The 10954-nt window shown below is 52.7% G+C and overlaps 1 long non-coding RNA gene across 2 annotated transcripts; it reads left to right on the top strand.

The window, feature by feature from the left end:
* The first annotated feature begins 5052 nt into the window (after positions 1-5052).
* Positions 5053-10069, top strand: LOC118352205 (uncharacterized). Of its 2 annotated transcripts, XR_007405384.1 has the most exons (3): positions 5053-7038; positions 8311-8511; positions 9452-10069. It is a non-coding gene; the product is annotated as an uncharacterized LOC118352205 (long non-coding RNA). The 2 variants fall into 2 exon arrangements; XR_004808972.2 differs by having other exon boundaries at positions 8311-10069.
* Positions 10070-10954: the final 885 nt, after the last annotated feature.

Here is a 10954-nt window from a genome sequence, read left to right as displayed (position 1 = left end):
GAGGGGCAGACGGGCGGGCGGCCCCACCCCCGCTCTACTCGTGGAGCAATCCTCTGAGTCACTCCCACCCCATGACTCGCCTCCCGCCACCACTGAGGCCTGTAATTATGGCCGCCGCCTCCTCCTCCAAGCTGGGCCTTATCTGTCCATCGGGGCAGGCGAAGGAGGGGGATGCCCGGAGGTCCCCCACAGACGCGGCGGCCCTGCAGCTCAGTGGCACGCGATCCGGGCATGCCTCTGCCATCCGTGGCAGCTAGCCACAAGCCCAGAGGTTGGCTCTCGGCTCCCAGAATTCCCACCATCCCGTCCCTGAGTGGCCTCCACTTGCACCACTCAAGCCGTTTGCTGCTAGAGCGCACGCTGACCAGTCCCAAGACGTTTCAGAGTGAGCCTTCCCCGAGCCCGGCCAGGAACCCGCCCTGTAGGTACCCGAGAGACCAGGAGAGACCCAGCGGAGAGCTGCCCGTGCTCATGGCTGACCTAGCAGAGCTTGCAGTGGGTGCTGGGGAACAGAGGACAGAAAAGGGTGTTGGCGGAGGGACAGGCCCCAGGGACTAGCGCTGGCAGGGAGGAGATGGTAGGCTGGTGGTAACCCTGCCTTTTACCTCCGTACCTCCTGCCCTTGTCAGCCACCCCTGACCCAGGAGGAAGGAACTCGGGTTCCCCTTTCCACAGATGAGGAGACCGAGGTTCAGAGAAGCCCAGGACCAGCTTCCATCCTCCGGGGTATGACGCTGGGGACTGTGCTGATGCTGGAGGGAGACGGGCCTTTCCCTCCACCCCAAGCAGAGTGTGGAGATGCCAGCAAGGGCAGTCTAGCCACAATCAAACATCCCGAGTTCAAATCCCCACTGAACCCCTCTGTGCCTCAGTTTCCCCGACTGTCAACTGAAGACAATAACAATGGCAGCCTCATCTGGGTGAAGTGAGACTCCTTCTGAAGGCACACAGTACGCTCTTTCCTGCCTCCTCTTGACGTTGGCAGAGCCCTCCTGATATGGGTTGATGGGAGCCAGGAAGGCCAACATGTGTCTCAAATCAGAGAGGCTGACTCTGTGCCCCCCATCACCTCCTCCACATACACAGGCCCCGGGAAGCTGCAGGCTGCCCCTCAGTCTGGGTCCCTAGGATTAGCGCCCCCAATCCCACACCTCATCTCAAGGCCTGCAGTAAGGCCGGCTGCTTTGCAATTATTAATAATTTCCTCCCTCCGTCCCTCCCCCAGACCTGTTCAACCAGTCTCCCCATAGGCAGCAGAGCAGGCCTGACATTTGAACCGACTATTATTCTCTCACTGCTGGGAGAAGCAAGGAGGAACGTGGGCCTGCGCCTTAATGCTGGCGGAGGGGTGGGGGGAGCAGCCCAGGTTGTCTCCAGGTCCCCCCTTGATCCTGAGTCCCTAGGCACAGCAGTCAAGCTCCCCAGGGCAATGGGCTCATTGCTCCTTTCCAGAACACTAGGTGAGAGAGAGAGACAAAGAGAGAGAGATATGAAGCTCCTGCCAAGCGGCAGTCTAGAAAATCCCCCTAAATGGAGGCAAGAGTGTAGGGTAGTTAAGAGTCAAACTCGGAGCCTGGCTCTGCCCTTTACTCACTGTGTGGCCTTAGACAAGTCACTTCACCTCTCTGAGCCTCCATTTTCCCACCTGCACGAGGGGATGATGAATTCCCACACTGCAGGGGCATGGATTTCAAAAGCCTCAGGCCTAGGACCCCCCAAAGCACAAAAACAGATGGATGGGGCCCGGGTCTGTTCAGGCTCTGCTCCTTGGAGCCCAGAGGGGCTGGGCCAAAGTGCCAACCAGAGCTGTACCTGAGACAGCCTGGAGGCCTAGAAGCACCAGGACCTTGAAATCCAGTCCAATCTCCAGCCACATCTGAAACCCACCGGTGGGGACAGCCCGGGTCTGTAAGCTCCAAGTACTCCCTTGCTCCGCGATTGCCGTTGCGACTCCTCCCTGGCAGTTAGGGAGTGCCTGCAGCACCCAGACACCAGAAAGGTCTCATGCTGCCCGAGGCGACCATGCCGGCTGTGGGAACACAGGGTAGCTTAGACCAGGGAGTCCTGGGGCCACGGGGAGCCAGTGAAGGCCTCTGAGCAGGGGCAGGACCTGAGTTTGCGCGCTGGGGATGTTAGAGCTTGAGGTCCAACAATAAGGGCCTTGCCAGTTATCCCTTTGCCTTTGTGAAATATTAGAACAGCCGAGAGCTCAAGTTGCCTGCTCCAAATCCAGGCTCCAGTACTTACAGCTGTGTGGCCATGAGCATGTGACTATGCTTTTCTGCACCTCGGTTTTCATCTGTAAAATGGGGGTGATAATAGCCTAGAATTCTGGGGAGTTTAAGTGGAGCAATGACTTTAAAGCACTGAGCACAGTATCTGACACATTGTTGGTACTCCGTAAACTGAAGCTGGTAGTCAGTTCTGCATCCACCAACTAGTTTCGCTCTTCGTGTTGTTCCCCCTGCCTGGTAGGCCCACCTCTAGGTCTCTTATGAACTCCTATGCATACCTTAAAGCCCCACCTAAGAAGTCTCTCCTCTGAGGAGCCACCCCTGACCCCTCACACATGTACACACACACGCACACACACATGCACAGGAAGTCCTCTCCTCTGGGCTCCCTGGCTCCGCACATGGGCACCTCCTCCCACAGCCTGGCCACACTACAGGTGGATGAGCTGATGCCTGTGGGGTTCACCATTAGATCATCAGTGCCTGGCATGGAGGTGTGTGGGTGAAAGGCTCTCGCTTGCTCACTCTCTTTTACTTCTTGTATAATCTCAACCAAAAACAGACTCCCCCCCCTCACCACCACAAAAAAAATCACTGCAGATGTAGGAAGAGCTTACAGTTTCCAGTCAAACTTTGAAAATGTCATCAGGCCATCACCAAAGTGAAGCACAGTACCAATCCCAAAATGCAAAATTCAGGATTGAAATGTAATTAAATTTGTTATAATTTTTAATTAAATGTGTTATACGGGTTATTGAGAAGAGGGGAAGGAATACCATGCGGCACGGTAAGAGGTGTGAGGCAGCACACTCTGTGTGTGCTATCTGGAACAGCCTTCAAGATAAGTTGTCAAGTAAAACAGAAATAAAATGAGGAGCAGAAGGGAATATAAACCAGCAGGCTATCATTTGTGTGTGAAGGCGGGAGGGAGGAAAGGACAATGTATATTTGTTCGTATGTACGTAAATTAGCTCTGGGGGAAAAATCAGTTAATGGGGTTTTGTGCCATTTGCTCATAGTATCTACTCAAAAATAAGTACACGAACAAAGCATAGGGCTTTGGAAGTCACATACTCCAACGCCAGGCCCAATCTGCTACAGCAACCCTCCTCGGCACCCTGACAGGCTATCCTGCCTTGAATGCTCCCAGTGACGTGGAGCTCAGTAACTCACCAACCAGCTAATCCATCCTGGGATAACTTAGAAGGGTGAGCTTGGGCTCAGTGAGACAAGGCAGAAATGTGCTACTGGGGCTCCAAGCAGGTGCCTCTCTCTTGCCCCGGACAGTGGGCACAAATGTGACTTCCTGCCTCGGGATCTGCTTCTAGGGCCTACCTGTCCCCAGCCCCAGGCGGGAGGTAGGCAGGGTGGCAGGGTGTGCTCTGCTGTGACTCAGGCCCCACGGGTGCCCGAGGCACAGCCAGCTTCCCAGGACACAGGGCTGTGACTCAGGGCCACAGTAGGGCCAACCCAGGTGGCAGCTGGCAGGCCACCAGCACACCCGCGCCCTTCCCAGCCTTGAACCCCAGCAGGGCCTCTGTCCCAGGGACACACCACCTGGCTCACCGCTGCCCCCCTTGGCAGACAGTAGGACCAGGAGATGAAGGCTCTGGCCCCAGATGGCTTGAGTTTAAACCCTGCCTCTGCCATTTATTGACTTGAGCCTCAGTTTCCCCATCTGTTATAAAGGGTGGCCATACTGCCCTGCCTCCGCATGGGGCTGCTACAAAGATGATCCGCATTAACTGGGAAGAGCATCTCAATCAGCCCCAGCATGGACTCTGCACTCAGTAAATGTCAGCCATCCCTCCCGTGGGTGCCCAGCCTGATGTGCGGTCACTGACACCAAAGCCTCGATGGGAAGCTTGGGTGCCCCAGCTCACTCTGCATGGCCTGGCCAGCAGGCCCACGAGGAGCAGGCCTCCAGGGGCACCTGGCTTTAGAAAGATCTACCAGGCAGCCCCCAAGGAAGCCCTGGGTCCCCCTGAGACAGCTTGTCAGCTCCATGAGGACACACACTTTCCTCTGTTTATCAGCTGTGTCCCCAAGCCTGGAACAGTGCCCGGCGCCGTTGGGGTGGGCCTCATCACACAGAGTCCCACGCTTGGAAGTTCCCATGTTTGGTTTCATGCCGGTGCCATCTTATGCCAGAAACTCTTATTTTGAACAAGGGGCACTGTATTTCGTTTTGCTCCCAAATCCTATCATCAGTCATCTACATGGTTGACACTCAGGATGTATTTTTGAATGAATGAGCAAATAAATGCCATTTGTGGCACCTTTTCTCATTTTACACTGAAGGTCGTGGATTCCAAGTCTCCTTTCACAGATGAAGAGACTAAGGTCCATGGAAGTGAACAGACTCACCCCCAAATCACCCAGAATTCGAACCAAGGCCTGTTAGGCCCCGAAGCCCTGGTGCCCGTGGCCTCCTCAGATGCAGCCAAGGGGCCTCTCGGGGCCAGGTGGAGCCACGGCCCCACAGAAGTGGATCTCAGGGCAGCAAGGTCAGAGAGCTATCTCTGCCCGCCCCACCGGAGCCACTCTGCTGCCCTTTCTTCAGCTGGGGAAACTGAGGCCCGGCTCGGAGGAGGAGCCGCCAGCTTGGCAAGGGTGCCTGCCCGGGAGGCGGCCTGGCCGGGTGCCCGGTCAGGGGGCGGGGGCCTCTGTGAATGGCTCCTCAGTCCCCGCCGACCACAAGCGGGTTGGGTGAAAGGCGGCTGCTCCCCGCCCGCTTCCCCGCCAACGTGGGCCCAAACAATGGGCCTTTGTGCCTGACGTGGGCGGGTTGTCAAGGTGCGCGGCCCTGGCCCCGAGCCCTGGCCTCAGCCTCCACGCGGGCAAGGGGGCCGGGCCGGGGGGTCTGCGGGGGCCGGGAAACCCAGCCGACCAGGGAGCGAGGCCTACCTGAGACACTTACAGCAAAGGAAACCGAGGCACGGAGCAGGTACCCCAGGCACCCAGGGCCACCCAGCACAGGTCAGGAACTGAGACGCCAGCCTCCCTCTCACGGTGGCCTGAGTGTCCCCACCCTGCAGCAAGAGGCTTGGACATCGCTGCTGCTAAGACCTTCCCTCGGGGGGGGGGTGGTCAGCAGAGCCCCAATGACCTTTCTCGCTCTCTCTCTTCTTACCGCCCTCATGTCCCCTCTCCAAAGGGGCTCAGCCAGAAGGACCCCCACCCACCCTGTCTCCAGGAGGTCCCCCAAGATTGCATCCATAGCAATGCTAGGAAAATGCCCCCTCACAAGGCCCCACTTACCCACTCTAGAGCTCTCTCCCCTTTCTAGATCATAGGCCCAGCAGGACCCTCCTGGTCAGGCAGGTCTTGCCACGAGCCCCAGATCAGGAGACCATCGAGCTCTGGGAGGGGCTGGGCTCACCCATGTCACCCACCTGGGACACAGCCGTGGTATGTAGTGAGACCTCACAGATTTCCAATGACCTCCCCCCCCCAATTGGAAGAGAGAGGCTCTTGGCCAGGCCGTGCCCTGCTGGCACCCACCTTCTGAGAGAAAGAAAGATAAGGCAGTGAAAACAGTAATGATAACGCATAGCTGTCCGCTATTGAGCGTGTAATAACTGCTTTACGTACAGGATCTCATTTCATTGTCAGAAATCCACCAGGAGGCAGGTAGTATTGTTATCACCATTTTACGGATAGGGCTCAGAGGAGGCAAGGAGCCTAAAGTCAGCCAGCTAATAAACGGATTCAAACCCTGCCACGTCCACGACCAACCGTCTCTATTCCCTTAACCCCCACACCCATCCTGCCAGACCAGGTGAATGATCCCAAAGTACAGACCAGAAAACCAAGATTGTGATGAGGTCACCCATCCAGAAAGTGGGAAGAGGGATTCAACCCTGGGCTTCTAGCCCCCAGAGTCCCAGTCTCATTTCCTTCCTTCCCTCACCCCCACCACAATCAAGTTCCCTAAATGTCCTTCAACTCCATCTGTACCAGCAGCCCCTCGACCTCACCTCCCATCAGGACAGATGCAATAGCTCCCCCACACCCATTCTCACTGGCTGGACCCAACACATATCAGATGATCATGAAAATCCAGAAAGAGAATCCCTGGGGGAATAAGCTAACTATCCATGCACAGGAGCTAGGAGGAGAGCACTGCAGTTTGTTTACACGACAGACCCTCCGCTGAGAACAAATCGATGCATTCGAGCTGCTATACCACCGGGCGCAGATCTCCAGAACAGAACTTTGAGTGGAAAAAAAGGCGAATTGCAGAAGTGAATGTACAAGTGACGCCATCTGTACAATCACACCCACCACCGAAGCAGGGCCCCCGAACCTCAGGGAAGTGTGTGTGTGTGTGTGTGTGTGTGTGTGTAAAAGTATAAAGATGTGGCACAACCACTTTGGGAAACTGGCCACAGCTATCAAAACTAAATATGCACATATCCCATCATCTTGCAATTCCCTTCTTGAACACAAACTAACAGAAATGTGTTCTTATGCCCATGAGAGACGCGCACGAGAAGGTTCACAGCAACACTATTCAAAATGCTGGTAACTGGAAGGCATGTCCCTCTCCATAGACAGTAGGGTGACTAAACGAACTGTGGTCTGTGTAAAGAGCGGACTACGACATAGTCGGGGAAAGGAAACGAACCCCTGACGCAAAACACGGAGCCCTCTCATTGGCACAATATTGAGTGAAAGTGCCAGATACCGAACAGGACATATGGATGATTCCACGTATCTGAAGTTCAAGAACAGCAAGACCCAGTGCTAGAATCGGTCAATGACGGGATGCAGGTGGTGATCCCATGAGCTATCAAACTGTGTAAGTAAGATCCGTGCACTTGGTGGACGCGCACTTTATACCTCCCGCGAACAAACAACAGAAGGACAAAGACGTGCCTGGGATCCTGAACACCAAATCCGGGGGGGGCAGCAACTTTTAGGAGAGAGACAGCAGGGGAGGGGTTTCTGGGGTTGTTGCCTATTCTGGGGTGTTTTCTTCTTAAGCTGAATGATGGCTGCGCAGAAGCTTATCTTATTCTCCTTTAAACTTTTTTGAATGTCTAAAATATTTCATTGAAAACCAAACCAAAAACAAAAACCATTTCCGTGGCTTCTCCTGCTCTAGAACGTATGATGGCTCCCCGCTGCCTGCGAGCTAAGGCCCACCCTCCTTTTGCATGCCATTCAAGGTCTCATCCTGGGCCTCAACCTGTCTTTCCAGCCTCGTCTCTCACCCCTCCCCACCAGCCAAGCTGGTCTCCTCACTCTTCCCCTAACACGCCTTAAACATTCCCATCTCCACGCCTTTCCTCCCACCTGGAATGCCCTCCCCATTCCTGTCTACTTGCTCTGTGCCAGGCATTATGCCGAGTGCTTTAGGCTATTAACTCCTGAAATCAGGGTCTGAGCCATGGGGAGACTGGAGCATTGCTTTTGGCCCTAAACAATCTCCATTGTCACCCCCCAAAAGCTGCTCCAAGTAATACAAGTGCAAAGAGTGGTCCTGCTGTGCCCAGTTTCAAGACAAATCCTCACAAACCCCAATCATTCCCTAATACAGAGAGACTCTGGCCCACTACTGGATTTAACCATTTTACATTTTTACATAAGGGGAAGAGAGGCTAAGAGAGGGCAAGTGACTTGTTTAAAACACTTGGCAAAGACGGTCTTGCTTCTGAGATCTTTTCCTCCTCTGAAAGCTTCCAATCATGACTGGACCCCAAGCCTTTGCCTTGCTGTTCCCTCTTCTGGAATGCCCTTCTCCCAGAACTTTCTATGCCCAAATCCTTTTCATCATTCTGTTCCCTGAATTCAGGTCAGAGCAGCCTTCCCAGACCCCTACCCCAGGGCAAAGTAACTCCACCCCTATCTTTCTCTATTATATAACCATATTTTATGTTAGCCAGATAACTTAGCACTATCTAAAATTGTTCTGCATATTGGTTCACTCACTTCTATATCTTCCATATGCATACCTTTATGACCTAAGTGCCACGAAGCAGGGCTTTTGTCTGTCTTGTACACGGTTGCATCCCAGGGCCTGACGCAGCAGGTGCTCAATAAATCGCTAATTGACTCTGCCGTTACCCAGGGTCCCGCAGCGAGGACATGACAGAGATGAAGGGACTCTGTGGCCAGCTGGGGCCAGCATCTCTGCTCTCCAGGCCCAAGGCTCCACTGGGTCCAAAGAAATTGGAAAGAGAGGCAACCACAGGGCAAGCTGTCCATCCTGGCAGGCCCTCACCACAGCCACCGTGCACAGGATGAAAGGGTCCCACACCTCGCTGAAAAAGTACATTTTTCGCTGTTAATATTTCTGAGCTGGTGTAATGGTATGGCTTTGCCCCCATGGTACTGTTAATTTTTAGCTTGCATTTTCCTCTTTGTATTCTAGTTTCATTTTTCCAGGCTTGTGGCATTTCACAGACACTTTAAAGCTCATATGGCCGCATAAGAGAGAGAAAAACAGAGAGTCAGAGACCACAAGAGACAGGGAGACAGAGTCCAAAACAGAAGGAGAGACAGATGGGGACAGGGGGACAGAGAGACGGGGGAGTGGTGATGGCGGAGACGGAGGGATCTGACTCCTACATCTTACCTAACGTGCACCCCTCTGGAAGAATGACTTTAGCATTTAGTGAGCACTTACTATACTGAACACCCCGTGTGAGGGAGCACCTATGATTCTCACAAGCTCCCCATAAGGTGAGTGCTATTCTCGTTCTTATTTAAAGACAAGGACACTGAGGCAGAGAGGTCACCCGGCTCGGCCCCAGTCATATAGTCAGTGGGTGGGGAAGCCAGGTTTGGCCCCAGATCTGCCCCAGAGCCAAGGCTAACCCATTTCCTTCCAGAACAGGTCTTGGGGTCTCTGGGTTTGTTTTTGGGCAAGTCTCAAAATTACCTGTGCCAGCCAAACAGAGGTCCTGACCCAACAGGGCTGGGATGAGGCCCGAGACACTGCACTTCTAACAGCCCCTCAGGTTGGCCCCAAGTTGAAGATCCTAGATCACACTCCACTAACAGAGTTTAGCGGAGTCTGTTCCTATGAGGATCCCACCGGCAGCCACTCCAACCATCACCATACCCACAGGCCGGCCCCTTTTGGTTTAAATTTCTCAACACTTCTGTGGGTCTGTCCCCAGATTCCCAGGAATCCCTCCCCACCAAGCAGCCTTCTCCTGCACACAAAGACAGCTGCACAAAGATGTTCACTGTGGTATTGTTTACAGGAAAGACAAATCGGAACCACCTAAATGTCCACCAAGAGAGGACAGTGACATACCCTGCGATCCATGTAGCCATGACTAATGATGGCAGAGCAAAGCTCAAAATACACATGACATCTGATCCAGCAGTTCCACTTCTAGGAATATATGCTACGGACTTGCACATGGACACAAAGACATTTGCACAAGGCTAACTGTTGCAATTTCTAGTGGCGAAAGCCGGCAAGCACCTTGATGGCCAACAATGAGAACTGGGTCATTAAATCCTGATCCACTTCCCCAAGGGACGACTTCTAAAGAAAAGAAGGGCATTCCTTATGCCCTGACGTGGACCATCGCCAAGATCTACTGTGAAGTGAAAAAACAAGGCACATAAACAGAGTGTACCGTCTTCTACTATCTGTAGGAATGGAAAAAAAGAAAGAAAATCTATGCTTCTGTTTGTCTATGCATAGAACCCTTCTGGAAAGCCAAACAAAACGTCCTACGAGGAACTGAGCAAAGGGAGGCAGGAGGAAGACAGACTTTTAACTGTATGCTTCTTGTACCTGTGTATTTGGTGCCAGGTGAAGGTGTTATCTGCGGACAAATAGTAATAGAAGTTAAAAATTTGTTAAATGACGGAAGAGCCCTACATTTTTGAATGTGGGAAAATGCTTAGGATAAACTATTGAGGGGAAAAGGAGGTGTCCCAATTTATGTACTATAATATCCACATATTTCCATGCATTAAGGCAGGTATAGAGAAAAATGTCCAGGGAGACTGTCACCAAATCGTTAACATCCAAAGTCGCTGTTATTTATAGGCTACATGAGTTCATTCATGGAGTTCTCAAGACAGTGGGGGGAGGTGGATAGACTGGTGCTATCCTCATATCACAGATGGGGAAACTGAGTCCCAAGAAGTGAAGTCTTCTGCCCAAGGTCTCACAGCCCAGGAAGGGGGGTGAGCAGAGCTAGGTTGTGAGCCACAACCATAGGACTAACAGACCCCTCTCAATTCAAACTGGGTCATTTATACTTTTTCTTTGAATTTTCCAGCATCATTGGAAGTTGAAATGATGAGCCCACATCTATCCTTCTCTCTCTCCTTCTCTGTCTCTCTCTCCCTTCCTCTTCCCCACTCCTTCTAAACAAAGGTTTTAAGAAAAGACCCTCAGGATACCCCACACCCCCAAGTCCTCTTCCCTAGCACCTGGTACTTGCTCTTGAGCTCTAGATATGGAGAATCATGAGGGAGCTTTAAGAAAGGGCACATTACCTATCACGCAAAGGCGGGGAGAATGTTCCAGACACCAAAGAGACTTGCCATCAAATGTAGAGCCCAATTCTTGATTGGAATCTGAACCAGGAAAAAACAAAAAATAAAAGACCCCAGCAACCTCAATAATTTGGCCTTGGGCTGGACACCGGGTGACAAAAAAAGACAAAAAACAAAACAAAAAAAAAATGGGTCAATACTAAATCTCTCAGATATAATAACGGCATTGGTTCTGTGCATTGTGC

The sequence above is a fragment of the Canis lupus genome, chromosome 24 (assembly GCF_003254725.2).
Source record: "Canis lupus dingo isolate Sandy chromosome 24, ASM325472v2, whole genome shotgun sequence".
NCBI classification, from domain to species: Eukaryota; Metazoa; Chordata; class Mammalia; order Carnivora; family Canidae; genus Canis; species Canis lupus.
The sequence above is the reverse complement of the archived record's forward strand: the minus strand, read 5'-3'. Positions and strand labels throughout refer to the sequence as shown.